General features: G+C 48.1%; 1 protein-coding gene across 2 annotated transcripts in view; it reads right to left on the bottom strand.

The window, feature by feature from the left end:
- The window catches only part of LOC144681465 (protein kinase C delta type-like), a 55,626-nt gene extending 43,359 nt beyond the window's left edge, over window positions 1-12,267 (bottom strand). The window contains exon 1 of one of the 2 annotated variants that reach the window (XM_078543057.1): window positions 12,191-12,267. The gene's annotated coding sequence lies outside the window, so the exon portion shown is untranslated. Of the gene's footprint in view, window positions 1-1,071; window positions 1,091-12,190 lie in introns of those variants that run through there. The other variant, XM_078543059.1, reaches the window with a different exon arrangement.
- Window positions 12,268-17,108: the final 4,841 nt, after the last annotated feature.

The following is a 17,108-nucleotide window of genomic DNA, read 5'->3' as shown; positions in this document are numbered from 1 at the left end:
CCTGTTAGAAGTGGAATTTTGAAGAAATTACCTAAATTGCACGTAATGAAGGTTGTTTAACTGATGTACTGCCCATCCCCTACAGTCTGTGCACCAGGAGCTAGAATGAAGTGGGCGGTTTCAAGATAGAGGAAGAATATTGTTGGTCAGGGGAGTGCAGATCCCACGTTGCAGTCTCACTTTGTCACATACCAAACTGCTGCTCACATTACATCACCTCCACTGGCACTGTCAGAGGGAGCGGGGCCGAGAGAAGGCAGCACTGTCAGAAGGAGCGAGGCCGAGAGAAGGCGGCACTGTCGGAGGGAGCGGGGCCGAGAGAAGGCGGCACTGTCGGAGGGAGCGGGGCCGAGAGAAGGCGGCACTGTCAGAGGGAGCGGGGCCGAGAGAAGGCGGCACTGTCAGAGGGAGCGAGGCCGAGAGAAGGCGGCACTGTCGGAGGGAGCGGGGCCGAGAGAAGGCGGCACTGTCGGAGAGAGCGGGGCCGAGAGAAGGCGGCACTGTGGGAGGGAGCGGGGCCGAGAGAAGGCGGCACTATGGGAGGGAGCGGGGCCGAGAGAAGGCGGCACTGTCAGAGGGAGCGGGGCCGAGAGAAGGCGGCACTGTCAGAGGGAGCGGGGCCGAGAGAAGGTGGCACTGTCAGAGGTATCATCTTTCAAATGAAACATCAAAACGAGGCCCCATCTGCCCTTTGACATAAACAAAAATTCCCTCGCTGCTTTGAAGAAGAGGAGACGCATTTTCCATGGAAACCTGGGGCCAATATTTATCCTTCAAACAACCTCATGCAAGTGTGACGTGAGAAAAAAAACTTTTTCACACAGCGAGTGGTTCGGGTCTGGAATGCACGGCCTGGAAGTGTGGTGGAGGCAGGTTCAGTCAAGGCATTCAAGTGGGCATTAGATGATTATTTGAATAGAAACAATGTGCAGGGGTACGGGGAAAAGGCAGGGCAATGGCACGAGGTCATAATGCTCATTTGGAGAGCCAGTGCAGACACGATGGGCCAAGTGGCCTCCTTCTGTGCTATTAAAATTCTACGATTCATTAAAATTATGATTTGGTGATTACCACATTGTGCCGGAATCTTGCTGTGAACAAATTGACTGCTGTTTTCTCCATTTCAACAGTGACTACACTTCAGTAAACCGCTTCTTTGGCTATAAAGCATTTTGCGATACCCCATAGCTGTGAAAGGTTATACAAATGCAGGTCTTTCTTTCAAACTGATTTGCAGTGTGACTGAAACATGATACAATAGAGTACATATTTTATCTATTGCATAAGAAAACTCCTGGAAGCAAATTAATTCCACTATGTCAGCTGGCAGATTAGAATTCACACTCTGGGATGAATGTGGTTCCACAAGCTTCATGGTGGCCTGGGTTTCAGCAGGGCTATTTATTCACAGTCTGGATCACAGCAGAGGCTAATCCACAAAGATAAAAGCAAAATACTGCGGATGCTGGAAATCCGAAACAAAAACAGAAATTGCTGGAAAAGCTCAGCAGGTCTGACAGCATCTGTGGAGAGAAAGGCCAATCCATCTTCACTTGGATGAGGGGCAGATCTCTCCTGGATTTACCCTCTCTGTACCCTAGGCCCACCAAGATCAGTATCCAGCTCAGTCACTTTCTGTCAATCTGGTCAAGGGTTCACGTCACAAAGCCCAGAACCTAGTGCCTCCTGTCCAAGTTACTGACTGGATAAAGATCTCTCAAGATTCAGAGAAGACAGCTGCTACATTTCAGGGCCATTGAAATTCTGCTCAACCATCAAGTCTAAGATGCAGATTTACTGACAGACAAAAGCAGAGTTATGTGTGGACACATCACAGGAGAAGCATCATGAAATCATACCTTTCAATTGTTAAATACGATCTTCTGCCTGAGCGACACAGATATTCCGAATGCAATGCACATTCCTGAATCACAGCCTCCACCCCAAAGAAACCTGTCCAATATTGGCTCGGCCTTCAGTGAAAACTAATTGTCACCAAGAGAGGTTACAGATTCACACAAAGGTTTGGGATCTTGGCACTGGCAGCCTGCAGGGTATCAGAGGAAGACCAGGATAGAATGGCACCATGTTCAGGTCTCAGTGCGTGACATGTTACACTCACCTTCCACTTACCCACAGAGAGTGGGTAAGAACCACACCCCCTACCCTCATAGGGCTAGAGAGAGGGTACAGAATAATCATCCACTGACTCCTGCAGGCAAGTGCATTCAATTCCCCTGTGATCCATATCCTACCTCCTGCTCTAGAGGAACGGCCACTGGGCAGTGATTGGCTCCTTGTCCCTCAGGATAGTCACACTGTAAATCAGTGAGATTCCGGGTGCATTGTATCCTATTACACAACCTGACCAATTTGCAGAGTGTGGTTCAGTGAGCTCATGGCACTTTCCCAAACTCTGTTCTAACTTAGTGGTTCAGTTCTTGATCCTGTCCAACTGCACTCACACATTGGTCTTGTCGAGGGCTCAAAGGTCGATATCTGATCAGACCTCCCCCTTTAACCCTTCTTAGACAAACCCATCCGCACACTCTGAACATAACAGTAATATCCCCAGCTCCTCAGAAAGAACAGTTGGAGTTGTTCAGTATTCACTGCCTCAACATCTTTGTAAACAGAAGTGGTTAGAATGAGACTGACTGTACTGCTGCTGAGACACACTCAAGTGACCACAGAAAGTGTAGAGAGGGAGGTTTTAGTGCCAGTATCATATTTCAGAAGCATTCAACCAAGGACATAATACAAGTTTAACCCCCTGCACCCCTACTGCCCTGCTGCCACATCCCGTGCATCCAACATGTCCTATCCTAGCTCCAGCACCCTGACTCAACCATTGCCCCAGGCTTGTGCCTCTGCAGCCCAACATCTCCGGGTCCAGCAACTCCTCTGCCCCGATACCCCCAATCACCTCACTGCTCTGCCCCAGCCCCCCGACTGCCCAGCCCCCCGACTGCCCAGCCCCCCGACTGCCCAGCCCCCCGACTGCCCAGCCCCTCAACTGCCCAGCCCCTCAACTGCCCAGCCCCTCAACTGCCCAGCCCCTCAACTGCCCAGCCTGTGCCCCAAGCAACCCTCCATTGCACCAGCTCTTTCCTGCCAATCCCGTGCCCCACACTGCCTCACCCCCCCCCAAAGCCCTCAATCCCTGTGCCCACCCCAACCTAGGACCCTCATCTCCAGTCCTCCACCTGTCCCTACCTACTCATTACTGCATCATCCCTTCTCCCAGCATTTGAAATAAAGTTAATGTGTCTGATTTATTCTACAGAGCGTTTGATGAAGAGGTAATTTTAATGACAGAATCACCCAGAGAACAATGTGATTCTAGTTTAACTGGTTTCTGAAAACTCACTCAAAAGCTCCAAATTAAAATGATATAAATACAAGGGCCCTCCCCTCGCCCACACACTGCCAGCTGCACAGATTAGTGAAAGGGTGTGGGAGAGACAGAGCCTATAGTAACTCATTGAAAAGATGAAAGCAAGAATCAGTAGAGTCCAAAGACCTTAAGCAGACAGTGCGCAGGGAGGGGGGTGGGGAAGTGGTGCTGGGTAAGAATGAGAGAGCAGTGACAGTGACAGCAACAGAACAGTGTTCCAGGATCAGGCAGGTCCAGCGAGGTAACTCCAGAAGTATCTGCCTCAGTTGAGTGTCACATCAGCTACAGGTGATCTGACTGAATTGTTGTATTGAACCTTGGTGAGGCCAAAGCTGGAGCACTGTGTGCAGTTCTGGTCGCCACATTATAGGATGTGATTGCACTGGAAGGGGTGCAGAGGAGATTCACCAGGATGTTGCCTGGGATGAAACATTTAAGTTATGAAGCGAGGTTGGATAGAATTGGGTTGTTTTCGTTGGAGCAGAGAAGACTGAGGGGTGACCTGATTGAGGTGTACGAGATTATGAGGGGCATGGACAGGGTGGATAGGGAGCAGCTGTTCCCCTTAGTTGAAGGGTCAGTCACAAGGGGACACAAGTTCAAGGTGAGGGGCAGGAGGTTTAGGGGGGGCTGTGAGGAAAAACGTTTTTACCCAGAGGGTGGTGATGGTCTGGAATGCGCTGCCTGGGAGGGTGGTGGAGGAGGGTTGCCTCACATCCTTTAAAAAGTACCTGGATGAGCACTTGGCACATCATAACATTCAAGGCTATGGGCCAAATGCTGGTAAATGGGATTAGGTAGGTAGGTCAGGTGTTTCTCACGTGTCGGTGCAGACTCGATGGGTCGAAGGGCCTCTTCTGCACTGTGATTCTGTGAGACCACTACCCTAAACTGCTCATGAGGTGCCCTGCCCTTGAGCCAATGAAGAGCTTCAGGTGATTCATAAACACCCATGATCAGGGAGGGGAGGACAACTTTTATCTAAGAAATAATGTCTCCTGAAGAGGGTGAAAAGGAAGATACATAACTTGTGAAGCTTAGTATAGGCCATCTCTAACCATCCCTGACAATCCAAAGACAAATGGGTCAGTCAGAAATAGCATAAACCCACAAAGAGCCAGTCATAAACCTGGCAAAACTCCATAACATGCAGTTCACATAAAATCCCATTTCCCCCTCCATACCCTGTAACAATCTCAACCTAATTCCACTGCCCCACACACACTGCCCATAGAGCTGCATCAATCTCAAACCAATCTCACTGTCCCGGTCTCTCTCAAAGCCCGGTATCTGCATTTATTTCAACTATTTATCTGATTTTCATTAACAGTTGCAAAGAATGCTCTCACAACTACTTCCTGCTGGATCCATTAATTCATGAATAAAGAAATTCTCTGAAGCTTTCTCATTATTGAAACTATGATTTAAAGTGATCAGTCTTTGTCACTAAGACCCCAGAGAATACAGCCTTTCCCCATTCACCATCAAAACCCTTAACAATTTTAAATAAATCTTCTCAGCCTTCTCTTTCTTTGGGAAAGCTCCTACAATCTCAAATCTCTCCTTGTAATCACAGTTTTCCATCCTGGTGACCTACAATGCCAGCTCGGTGTCATTTTTATGATCAATCTGTTACTGCTCTCCAGTAAATTCACAGCCATCAACTTCGATTCCAATAAATGCATCATGAATTTGTTGCTCTTCAACTCTGATGCCCGGCTCACCCAAGGTACCCGCCCACCTCACCCACCCACCTCGCCCGAGGTGCCCGCCCGCCTCACCCACCCACCTCGCCCAAGGTGTCCCCCTCGCCTCACCCACCCACCTCTCCCGAGGTGCCCGCCCGCCTCACCCACCCACCTCGCCCGAGGTGCCCGCCCGCCTCGTCCGAGGTGCCCAGCTCGCCCAAGTTGCCCGCCCACCTCACCCACCCACCTCGCCTGAGGTGCCAGCCCGCCTCACCCACCCACCTCGCCCGAGGTGCCCAGCTCGCCCAAGGTGTCCGCCCACCTCACCCACCTCGCCCGAGGTGCCCAGCTCGCCCAAGGTGTCCGCCCACCTCACCCACCTGCCTCACCCAAGGTGCCTGCCCGCCTCACCCACCCACCTCGCCCAAGGTACCCGCCCACCTCACCCACCCACCTCGCCCAAAGTGCCCGCCCACCTCACCCACCCGCCTTGCCCAAGGTGCCCGCCCACCTCGCCCAAGGTGCCCGCCCACCTCACCCACCCACCTCACCCAAGTCGACTGCCTGTTCCGCCCAACACAGAATCACACAGCGCAGAAGAGGCCCTTCAGCCCATCGAGTCTGCACCGACACATGAGAAACACCTGACCTACCTACCTAATCCCATTTACCAGCACTTGGCCCATTGCCTTGAATGTTATGACGTGCCAAGTGCTCATCCAGGTGCTTTTTAAAGGATGTGAGGCAGCCCGCCTCCACCACTCTCCCAGGCAGCGCATTCCAGACTGTCACCACCCTCTGGGTAAAAACGTTTTTCCTCACGTCCCCCCTAAACCTCCTGCCCCTCACCTTGAATTTATGTGCCCTTGTGACTGACCCTTCAACTAAGGGGAACAGCTGCTCCCTATCCACCCTGTCCATGCCCCTCATAATCTTGTACACCTCGATCAGGTTGCCCCTCAGTCTTCTCTGCTCCAACGAAAACAACCCAAGTCTATCCAACCTCTCTCCATAACTTAAATGTTTCATCCCAGGCAACATCCTGGTGAATCTCCTCTGCAACCCCTCCAGTGCAATCACATCCTTCCTATAATGTGGTGACCAGAACTGCACACAGTACTCCAGCTGTGGCCTCACCAAGGTTCTATACAACTCCAACATGACCTCCCTACTTTTGTAATCTATGCCTCAATTGGTAAAGGCAAGTGTCCCATATGCCTTTTTCACTACCCCACTGACATGCCCCTCCGCCTTCAGAGATCGATGGACACACACGCCAAGGTCCCTTTGTTCCTCAGAATTTCCTAGTGTCATGCCGTTCATTGAATACTTCCTTGTCAAATTACTCCTTCCAAAGTGTATCACCTCACACTTTTCAGGGTTAAATTCCATCTACCACTTATCTGCCCATTTGACCATCCCGTCTATATCTCCCTGTAGCCCAAGACATTCAACCACACTGTTAACCACCCGGCCAATCTTTGTGTCATCCACAAACTTACTAATCCCACCCCCCACATAGTCATCTATGTTGTTTATATAAATGACAAATAATAGGGGACCCAACACAGATCCCTGTGGTACGCCACTGGACACTGGCTTCCAGTCACTAAAGCATCCTTCTGTCATCACCCTCTGCCTCCTACAATTGAGCCAATTTTGAATCCACCTTATCAAATTACCCTGTATCCCATGTGCATTTGCCTTCTTTATAAGTCTACCATGTGGGACTTTGTCAAAGGCTTTGCTGAAATCCATATAAACTACATCAACTGCGCTACCCTCATCTACACACCTGGTCACCTCAAAAAATTCAATCAAATTTATTAGGCATGACCTCCCTCTGACAAAGCCATGCTGACTATCCCTGATCAAACCTTGCCCCTCCAAGTGGAGATAGATACTCTCCTTCAGAACTTTCTCCAATAGTTTCCCGACCACTGACGTGAGGCTCACTGGCCTGTAGTTCCCTGGCTTATCACTACAACCCTTCTTAAATAGTGGAATCACATTAGCTGTTCTCCAGTCCTCTGGCACCTCCCGCGTGGCCAGAGAGGAATTAAAAATTAGGGTCAGAGCCCCTGCGATCTCCTCCCTTGCCTCCCTCAGCAGTCTGAGACACAAATCATCCGGACCTGGAGATTTGTCCACTTTTAAGCCTGTCAACACCTCCAATACCTTGTCACTCCCTATATCAATTTGCTTAAGAACCTGGCAGTCTCTCTCCCCGAGTTCGATACCTTCATCCTCATTCTCATGGGTGAAGATGAATGTGAAGTATTCATTCAACAATCTGACGGTGTCCTCTGGCTCCACCCATAGATTGCCCCCTTGGTCCCTTATGGGCCCTACTCTTTCCCTGGTTATCCTTTTCCCATTGATATACTTATAGAATATCTTGGGATTTTCCCTTTTACCAGCCAGAGCTTTCTCATATCCCCTCTTTGCTCTCCTAATTGTTTTCTTAAGCTCCACCCTGCACTGTCTGTACTCCACTAATACCTCCGCTTATTTGCTTCCCTTGTAGCTGCTAAAAGCCTCTCTTTTCCTTCTCATTGTAACCTGAATATCTCTGGACATCCATGATTCTCTGGGCTTGTTACTCCTTCCTATCAACCTAGACAGAACATGTTGAGTCTGTACCCTCCCCATTTCCTTTTTGAACACTCCCCACTGCTCCTCTGTAGATTTCCCCACAAGTAGCTGTTCCCAGTCTACCTTGGCCAGATCCTGCCTTATTTTCCTAAAATCCGCTCTCCCCCAATCCAAAACATTTTTCTGCAACTTGTCAATTTCTTTGTCCATAACAAACTTAAACTGTACCAACACACTGAGGCGCACACCCCATGGGCCAAGACACCCGCATGTCTCGCCGAGACCTGCCGACTCCTACCTCCCCGAGATACTCCCCCCCATTTCCCCCGAGGCCTCCTGTCTCCCCAAGACCCCACATGTCTGCCCCAACACGGCGAGACCCTGTCCGTCTCCTCTGACATGCCGAGATCCCCCCCACTTTTGTCTGCCCGAGACCTCCCCTGACACAGTGAGCCCTCATTCCACCCCCAACAGTAAAATCTATTAATCTTGGCACATTTAGAAATTTAGTCATATCTCTGCTTCTTGAATGCTCACGTACACAGCTCATTGCTCCATTAAACCAATGCTCAAAGCTGCTATAGAACTCAGGCATTTACAAATTACACAACAAACAGCCCATCACTTACAAATAGACAAGTTTTTACATCAAGCTTGTTCCTCATAACTGTCACACAACCCAACACAGAGGGGCCTCGGACAGTTTTGGGGGGGGGGGGGGGGGTGGTTGTGGCCAGCACCCTGACAGACTCCAGCTTCATTCTTTCTGCCTCTTTCCCTTAAATCAGCTGCACTTCTTAAAGACTGAACTTAAGTCCAATGTAGAATAAATATTTCACTCTGGGTGGCCAAACCGTCCAAGGTCACATCTCTCTATTCCATCTACCAGCATCATCACATTTACACTGTAATAAGCCCTTAACTTTCCAATGGTTGGTTACCCACCGATCTCTGCCTTTGGTCTCTGTTATGACCGATGCACTTGGTAAAGCGCAGTTATTTAAAAATCCCAGAGGGAAACTTTAAACTGTCATAACCTATCATTTTAAGTGTTCTATTTGAGATACAGCTCTAAATTCAGGAATCAGACCACCAGTTCTCGAGGTTTTACATTAAACTAAATGAAACATTTTATTAATTTACACAGGTTAAAAATATATATACACATGGCTACAAATTACTATCATAACTTTTAACAAATTCCCAAAATAATCTCCATTAAGGGAACAGCTACCCATAGACTTAACCAGACACCAGGCAAAGCATTTTCACCGTACAAATTCAAAATGAGATAAAAGCAAAATACTGTGGATGCTGGAAATCTGAAACAAAAACAAAAATTGCTGGAAAAACTCAGCAGGTCTGACAGCATCTGTGGAGAGGAACACAGAGTTAACGTTTCAAGTCCATATGACTCTTCATCAGAGCTGATGAACATACGGACTCGAAACATTAACTCTGTCTTCCACTCCACAGATGCTGTCAGACCTGCTGAATTTAAAATGAGGTTCTTTTCACTGTGGAGCCAGTTGGAGGCTTGCAGCTACCTTTTGATCTTACATTGCCTCTCCCCTGCACACCCGAAAACTACTGAAGTTATACCTACCACCACTGACTGAATTCAAATTCTCATTATCTCACCAATGAACTTTACCTTTTAACAATGAAACCCCATTCATTGTACCAATTTTATTAGTAATATAAAATATTGCTTGGTAGCTGCTAGATAGGCTTCAAGTTTTCACCCCACTTCTTGAATGCTCTATTCAAAAAAATGCAAATACACTCTACCTCTCTGTTTACATCTCAAACTAGTACATATCAAAGCACTCAGACTAGCTGGTTTTAATCCGATTAAGACATATCCATAGACTAATCTCTATTTTAAAAGAAAAATATTTTCCAAAATATTATATACATTAATGGCTCTATGACATTCTCTCAGCACAAGAATGTAGCCATCAGCAACTTTCAACTCTTCATACATCTCAAATCTGATAAAGGGTCACATACAAACAGACTAGAAACAGAAAACGCAGAAATTATACAGCAGTTCCCAGAGTATTGAGGACCAGGGAACAGCACAAGAGATTCAGAATTAATGCAATTCCCTTTCAGCTCTTGTTACCTCAGTCAGATCAAATTTCTAGGATGACATTATTTCTGGATTTTTGGAACACCTGTCCCTCTATTCAACTGAGCTTTTCTGATGAATTCTACCCAGACATGCTGGACAGGAATGTGCAAGTCTGCCAGTAAGCAATGGCTCTACCTTCTTGTGCTTCTGTGCCTGTTCCGTTACCAGTAGCTTACACACCATTTCTCTCTCTTCTCTCTCCTATTCAATTGGTTTCTAGTTTCAAGCTGTTAAATCCTTCACAGCCTTAACTTATCAGCTTTCACTGTGTCACTGCCAACTCAGTTCTGCTAAAGACAAGAGCTTGCGCACCCGAAGTCTCACCTGCGCAGGAGAACCTTGTGTCCTGGGATAGGAATTCACAATATGAAAAGCTACTCACTTAGATTCTGCATCAAAATGTTCCAACATATTCCTGATGTCAAATTCTGCTCAAGCTGCTGCCCCCTGGCAGTTTGCTCAGTCACAGCAATTCACCCTCAGGAGGAGTTACAAACACCAACATACACGGCACAAACGTCCAGCTGCCCCACACACAGAGTGCCCCACTCCCTCACCCTCCCCCCCACACACAGGGTGCCCCACCACCTCACCCCCCCAACACACACAGAGTGCCCCAGCCCTCACCCTCCCCCCCACACACAGGGTGCCCCACCCCCTCACCCTCACCCCCACACACAGGGTGCCCCACCCCCTCACCCTCCCCCCCCACACACAGGGTGCCCCACCCCCTCACCCTCCCCCCCACACACAGGGTGCCCCACCCTCTCACCTTCCCCCCCACACACAGGGTGCCCCACCCCCTCACCCCCCCAACACACACAGAGTGCCCCAGCCCTCACCCTCCCCCCCCCACACACAGGGTGTCCCGCCCCCTCACCCTCTCAACACACACAGAGTGCCCCACCCCCTCACCCCCCCAACACACACAGAGTGCCCCACCCCCTCACCCTCCCCCCCACACACAGGGTGTCCCGCCCCCTCACACAGGGTGCCCCACCCCCTCACCCTCCCCCCCACACACGGTGTCCCGCCCCCTCACACAGGGTGCCCCACCCCCTCACCTCCACACACGGTGTCCCGCCCCCCACCACACACAGAGTGCCCCGCCCCCCCACACACAGGGTGTCCCGCCCCCTCACCCCCCCCCCCCCCCCCCCCCCACACAGGGTGACCCACCCCCTCACCCCACAAAAGGGTGTCCCACCCCCTCACCCCACACACACAGGGTGTCCCACCCCCTCACCCCCCCCCACACACACAGGGTGTCCCACCCCCTCACCCCCACACGCAGGGTGTCCCACCCCCTCACCCCACACACAGGGTGTCCCACCCCCTCACCCCCTCCCCCCCACACACACACAGGGTGTCCCACCCCCTCACCCACCCCCCCCCCCCCCACACACAGGGTGTCTCACCCCCTCACCCCACACACAGGGTGTCCCGCCCCGTCCCCCCACACACAGGGTGTCTCACCCCCTCACCCCCTCCCCCCCACACACACACAGGGTGTCCCACCCCCTCACCCACCCACCAACACAAACAGGGTGTCCCGCCCCCTCCCCCCACACACAGGGTGTCCCACTCCCTCACCCCACCGCCCACACACAGGGTGTCCCACCCCTCACCCCCCCACCAACACAAACAGGGTGTCCCGCCCCCTCCCCCCACACACAGGGTGTCCCACTCCCTCACCCCACCCCCAACACACAGGGTGTCCCACCCCCTCCCCCCACAAACAGGGTGTCCCGCCCCTCACCCCACCCCACACAAACAGGATGTCCCACCCCTCACCCCCTCCCCCCCCAACACACAAACGGGGTGCACAGGGCAGCCCCCATAAACAGGGGAGTCACTACACCCCACCCCCCACCCCACTCCCCACTAACAGGGCAGCTCCACACCCCCTCAACCCACAAACAGGGCAGCCTGCCCAAACCTCCCCCACCACCCCACACACAAACACCACAGCCTGACATACCCCCCCATCACTGCAAACAGGGCAACCCGCACACCTCCCCCATCAACGTGGCTGTTGGGGGTAGGCAGATTGACTCCGCAACCAGACGCTTGTCAGGGGATCAGACTCTGAGGAACTGGAGTCTGGTAAATTGGCACTGTGTTGGTACCAGAGGGGTAGTAATCACCAGGAGCCAAGGTACCATGGGAAACAGTGTCAAAAGCAGGGAGCACTGCCTCAGGCTGTGGGCTGCTCACCTCTGGAAACAGTGGGGTCAGGAAGGGGATGCTAGGCACAAGCTCTAACCATGTGAATGTGAAAATTCAAGCAGGGCAATGGGATCCAAGCGCTTTAACACAGAGACTGGGTTAGCAGGTTTATCCATATGGGAGTATCTGCAGCCAGTGACTCACCAGCAATCTGGAGTCACTGAGAATCAGTAAACAGTCCAGAGACTGAAGACACCCCTTCCTGGTCGAGGTGTTCGTGCTTTAAAAAAGGGACACAGCTCTCAGCTGGGTATCACAAAACAAACCACAACAGCACACCTGCCCCTCAACACATTAACCAAAAATTCCACAGTAGGGAACTCACTCCTAACAATCCAACAGTGTCTTTAAAATAAGAACCAGGTATTTGAAGACAGACCACAAGACGTAGGAGCAAAAGTTGGCCATTCGGCCCATCAAGTCTGCTCCGCCATTCAATGAGATCTTGGTTGATCTGATAATCCTCAACTCCATCTTCCTGCCTTTTCCCCATAACCCTTGATTCGCTTCCTGATTCAAAATCTGTCCATCTGCACCCTGAATACATTTAACGGCCCAGCCTATCGAGCCCTCTGTGGTAAAGAATTCCACAGATTGATTACCCTCAGAGAAGAAATTCCTCCTCATCTCTGTTTTAAGTGAACACTCCCTTACTCTGAGATTATGCCCTCTGGTCCTAGATTCTCCCACAAGGGGAAACAACCTCTCAGCATCTACCCTGTCAAGCCCCCTAAGAATCTTATATGTTTCAATAAGGTCGCCTCTCATTCTTCTGAACTCCAATGAGTACAGGCCGAACCTACTCAACCTCTCCTCATAAGAAAATCCCTCCATACCTGGTATCAACCTAATGAACCTTCTCTGGACTGCCTCCAATGCCAGTATATCTTTCCTTAGATAAGGGGACCAAAACTGTTCACCGTATTCTAGGCGTGGTCTAACTAGTGCCTTGTATAGTTTTAGCAAGACTTCCCTATTTTTATACTCCATTCCCTTTGAAATAAAGGCCAACATTCCACTTTCCTTACCTATTACCTGCTGAACCTGTATGTTAGCTTGTGATTCATGCACGAGGGCCCCCAAATCCCTCTGTACTGCGTCTTTCTGCAGCCTTTCTCCATTTAAATATTCAGCTCCTCTACTCTTCCTGCCAAAGTGCATAACCTCACATTTCCCCACATTATGTTCTATCTGCCACGTTTTTGCCCACTCACTTAACCTGTCTATATCCCTCTGCAGACTCTCTGTCATCCTCACCACTTGCCTTCCCACTTATTTTTGTGTTACCCACAAACTTGGCAATAGTACACTCACTTCCCTCATCCAAGTCATTAATATATATTCTAAATTATTGTGGCCCCAGCACTGATCCCTATGGCACTCCACTAGTTACAATTTGCCATCTTGAAAATGTCCCCCATATCCCAACTCTGTCTTCTATTAGTTAGTCAGTCCTCTATCCATGATAATATACTACCCCCAACACCATGGGCTCTTATCTTAAGTAGCCTTATGTGCGGTACCTTATCGAATGCCTTTTGGAAATCCAAATATATTCCATCTACTGGTTCCCCTTTATCTATCCTGCTTGTTACCTCCTCAAATGAATTCTAATAAATTTGTAAGGCATGATTTTCCCTTCATGAAGCCATGCTGACTCTGCTTGATTAGATTATGTATTTCTAAATGCTCTGATATTACATCCTTGATAATAGACTCTAACATTTTCCCAATGACAGATGTTAAGCTAATTGGCCTATAGTTACCTGTTTTTTGTCTCCCACCCTTTTTGAATAAGGGTGATACATTGGCAGTTATCCAATCCTCTGGGATTTTTCCAGAATCTAAGGATTTTTGGAAGATTCCTACCAGTGCATCCACTATCTCTGCAGCTACTTCCTTTAATATCCTAGGATGCAACCCATCAGGTCCAGGGGACTTATAGGCTTTTAGCCCCATTAGTTTCCCTAGTACTTTTTCTCTGGTGATAGTTATTATATTTATTTCCTCCCACCTTTTGACCCTTGATTATTTAGTATTTTTGGAATGCTATTAGTGTCTTTTACCATGAAGACTGATGCAAAGTATTCATTCAACTCCTCTGCCATTTCCTGGTTCCCCATTATTATTTCCCCAGCCTCATTTCCTAAGTGACCTATATTGGCTTTGGCCTCTCTCTTCCTTTTTATGTGTTTAAAGAATCTCTTACTGTCCGTTTTTATATTACTTGCTACTTTACCCTCAAAGTTTATTTTCTCCCTCTATTATTTTGTTTGCTCACCTTTTGTTGGTCTTTAAAACTTTCCCAAACCTCTGGCTTACCACTAATCTTTGCCACATTGTATGCTTTTTCTTTCACTTTGATACAATCCTTAACTTCCTTGGTTAACCATGGTTGGTTTATCCCTTTCCTAGAATCCTTCTTCCTCACTGGGATATTTCTTTGTTGAGAGTCATGAACTATTTTCTTAAACGTCTGCCATTGTTCATCAACCGTCTTTTCTGCTAAACTCCTTTCCCAGTCCACTCCAGTCAACTCTGCCCTCGGTCCTTTGTAATTACCCTTATTTAAGCTTAGCACAGTTGTTTCCAAACTAAGTTCCTCACTCTCAAACTGAATGCTCATTTTACCATGTTAAGGTCACTGTTTCCTAGAAGATCTTTTACTCAGATCATTTATTAAACCTGCCTCAATACACATTACCAGATCCAAAATAGCCTGATCTCTGGTTGGATCCATAACATATTGTTCTAGGAAACTGTCCCGAATACACTCTATGAATTCTTGCTCGTGGCTACCTCTGCTAATTTGATTTTCCCCAATCTACATGAAGATTAAAGTCACCCATGATTAATATACTGCCTTTTTTACATGTCCTCATTATCTCCTGATTTATTCTCTGTCCTACAGCAGAGTTACTGCTAGGGGGCCTATAGGCTACTCCCACCAGGGTCTCCTTCCCCTTGTTATTTCTTGCCTCCACCCATATGGACTCTACATCTTCCGATCCAAGATCATTTAATTGCTCTCATATTTATTCCATCTCGTACTAACAAAACTACCCCACCACCCTTTCCTTCCCGCCTGTTCTTTCCAAAAGTTACATACCCTTGAATATTTATAGGTTCCCATTAAACCGTATCTTACCAACACTTTGTGCCACCATTTGTGTTGTTGGGGTGGAGAGAAGATTCTGATCTCACACACAAACTCAAATCAGCACATTGCCTTTTCTATCCAGTTTTGTTTTTGAATTCCTTTATCTGAACCGCAGTTATTGATGAGGTAATGAGACATGCTTCAGGCTGATAGTGTTAACCTGAGATTCGCAGTCTACCTGCAGTCAGATACCCGTTTACTATTTAAAACAGACTGAAAGCTAAACACACAAATGTATGTAATAGAAGCTTTCAAAAAATATTTGAAAGGTTTGTGTTTTTAAATAATCAATAACTGAACTAAAACAAGGATCAGCAACATCATGAAAATACATTTAACAATCTTTAGAATCCAGCTATCAGACATCACCCCCAATATCAGTTTCTTCACACAAAGACCTTGCTCCTTTTTTGGAATTCTTACGCTCAAACTGACAATCAGCAAATTACTTTGCTCAAGCCAATACTGACTCAATCGGGAGAGAGTCGGCTATATATCCTTTACCTGTAACTATGAAATAACTAACTACAGCCATGTAACTGAGACTGAGAGTAACTGATACATCATCACAGGTACAGAAGGAGTAATTGTGACAGATTGACTCCAACTAACTGGGACCATCATTAATTTACATTAATGACTTGGATTCAGAAACCCAATACAAATTGGTCAAACTAGATGGGTCTGGAATAATAACCCACAAGACAAGTTCAAATCTCACCAGGCAGTTTGAGAATTATCTGGAAATAAAAAGCAGGTTTCAGTGCAAGTGACCATGACACTGTTCGATTGTCAGAAAAAACAATTGGTTCAATGTCCTTTAGGGAAGGGAACCTGCTCTCCTTACCTAGTCTGAGCCTTTGTGACTCCAAACCCACAGAAAACTGGTGACTCTTAATTATCCCTTGATGTTGCATCAGAGAATACAGCACAGGAGGGCATTCGGCACATTGTCCACATGCTGGCTGTTTGAAAGAACTATCCAATTAGTCCACTCCCCTGCTCTTTTCCCTTGGCCCTGAAATTTTCTCCATGTGTATTTACTCAATTCCTTTTGAAAGTTACCGTGCAATCTGCTTCCACTGCCCTTAGAGATCAGAACAACTTAATGCATAAAAAACAATTCTCATCTTCCCTGGGATTTATGCCAATTACTTTAAATCTACGTCCTCTGATTACCAACTATCACTAGGAACAGTTTCTCCTTATCAAACCTCTCATGATTTTGAACACCTCTATTAAATCCCCTCTTAACCTTCCCTGCTTTAAAGAGAACAATCCATGCTTCTTCAGTCTCTCCATGTAACTGAAGTCCCTCATCCCTAATACCATTCTAGTAAATCTCTGCACTCTCTCCAAGGCGTTGAAATCCTTTCTCAAGTGTGGTGCCCAGAATTGGACACAATATTATAGCGGGGACCTAAACAGTATTTTATAATGGTTCAGCAGAACTTCCTCTTTTTTACACACTCTGCCTCTATTAATAAAGTCAAGGACTCTGTACACTTCTTTAATAGTCTTCTCAACTTGTCTTATTTTCAAGGATTTGTGTACATACAGCTCCAGGACACCACTGCAGGAGTTCCTCAGGTTAGAGTCCTCGGCCTAACCATCTTCAGCTGCTTCATCAATGACCTTCCTTCCATCATAAGGTCAGAAGTGGGGATGTTCGCTGATGATTGCACAATGTTCAGCACCATTCACGACTCCTCAGATACTGAAGCAGTCCATGTCCAAATGCAGCAAGACCTGGACAATATCCAGGCTTGGGCTGACAAGTGGCAAGTAACATTCGTGCCACACAAGTGCCACGCAAAGACCACCGCCAACAAGAGAGAATCCAACCATCGCCCCTTGATGTTCAATGGCATTACCATCACTGAATCCCCAACTATCAACATC

Source organism: Cetorhinus maximus, chromosome 6 (assembly GCF_964194155.1).
Source record: "Cetorhinus maximus chromosome 6, sCetMax3.hap1.1, whole genome shotgun sequence".
Lineage (NCBI taxonomy): Eukaryota > Metazoa > Chordata > Chondrichthyes > Lamniformes > Cetorhinidae > Cetorhinus > Cetorhinus maximus.
The sequence above is the reverse complement of the archived record's forward strand: the minus strand, read 5'-3'. Positions and strand labels throughout refer to the sequence as shown.